Source organism: Rhinopithecus bieti, unplaced genomic scaffold, assembly GCF_001698545.2.
Source record: "Rhinopithecus bieti isolate Rb0 unplaced genomic scaffold, ASM169854v2 repeat_36942, whole genome shotgun sequence".
Lineage (NCBI taxonomy): Eukaryota > Metazoa > Chordata > Mammalia > Primates > Cercopithecidae > Rhinopithecus > Rhinopithecus bieti.
In genome coordinates this window covers 222-1600 of record NW_016841015.1, presented here as the reverse complement: position 1 = coordinate 1600, position 1379 = coordinate 222, and the positions used below count along the sequence as shown (strand labels likewise).

The 1379-nt window shown below is 48.3% G+C and overlaps 1 long non-coding RNA gene across 1 annotated transcript; it reads left to right on the top strand.

Annotated features, from left to right (window-relative positions):
• The first annotated feature begins 110 nt into the window (after positions 1-110).
• Positions 111-1130, top strand: LOC108524974 (uncharacterized). The gene is made up of 2 exons (XR_001884180.1): positions 111-231; positions 993-1130. It is a non-coding gene; the product is annotated as an uncharacterized LOC108524974 (long non-coding RNA).
• Positions 1131-1379: the final 249 nt, after the last annotated feature.

The window sequence follows — 1379 nt, the reverse complement described above, 5'->3', positions numbered from 1 at the left end:
CGTCTGGGCCTCCCAAAGTGCTGGGATTACAGGCTTGAGCCACCGCGCCTGGCCATCTTGCCTGTTTTGTTTGCATGTCTTCCTGCTCACCCTCTGGGGGTTTTCCTCTGCAGGTTTTCCAGGGCAGCCTTGTGGATTGGGACCACTTCCTTTATGATCCTGGTTCTTCCCGTTGTCTTTGAGACTGAGAAGTTGCAAATGGAGCAACAGCAGCAACTGCAGCAGCGGCAGGTAAGCCCAGACCCTGGGCTTTTTGCCAGTGGTGGAGACGCAAGTTATTTCACTAACACATTGGTCCCCAGCCTTTTTGGCACCAGGGACTGGTTTCATGGAAGACAGTTTTTACATGGATGGTGGGGTGGGGGTGGCGGAGGGTAGGGGGGTTTCCAGATGATTCAAGTGCATTACATTTATTGTGCACTGAATTTCTATTATTACATTGTAATATATAATGAAATAATTCTATAATGTAGAATGAGGGGGAGCCCTGAGCTTGTTTTCCTGCAACTAGACAGTCCTATCTGGGGGTAATGGGAGACAGTGACAGATCATCAGGCATGAGATTCTCATAAGGATCTTGCAACCTAGATCCCTCACATGCACTGTTCACAAGGGTTTGTGCTATAAGAATCTAATGCTGCTGACCTGACAGGAGGTGGAGCTCAGGCAGTAATGTGAGCAATGGGGAACAGCAGTAAACACAGATGAAGCTTCTCTCACTTTCCTGCTGCTCACCTGCTGCTGTGTGGCTCGGCTCCTAACAGGTCATGGGCCAGTGCCAATTCATGGCCCAGGGGTTGGGGACTCCTCTTCTAGCACCTGGGTTGACCAACAGTTAATGTGTGGGTGGGGATTGGGATTGGGCCCATGCTCTTGTAGGTGTCTGATGGTGCTTTCAGTATTATTTCTGTAGACGTTGGCCCCATCAGGTATGGTGAGAATAAGTTCTCTAGGCCTGAGTGATGCCTTACACCTTTCCTTTTCTTTTCCAGATACTTCTAGGGCCTAACACAGGGCTCTCAGGAGGAATGCCAGGGGCTCTACCCTCACTTCCTGGAAAGATCTAGATTGTTACTGCTGTTTGAGCTGTCTCGGTGGGATAAGTTTGAAATTCAAGTGTTTGAACTGCTGATTATTTGGATTTTTTTTTTTTTTAACTTTGGCACATTGATCTATCTAAACCTGGTGGGGAGAATTCTCCTCACATTGTCTCATGGAAAGACTCAACTTGCAACTGTGCCCTCCACACTATCCTTACTTCTGTCTTCACTCTGATACCAGAGTGTAGCCATGCAGACGGTTATTCCTGCTCTGGCCACCCCACTCCTTTCACCAAATTGCTCCTAACTAGAAGATGTCACTTTCCCCTTGTGGGTAGG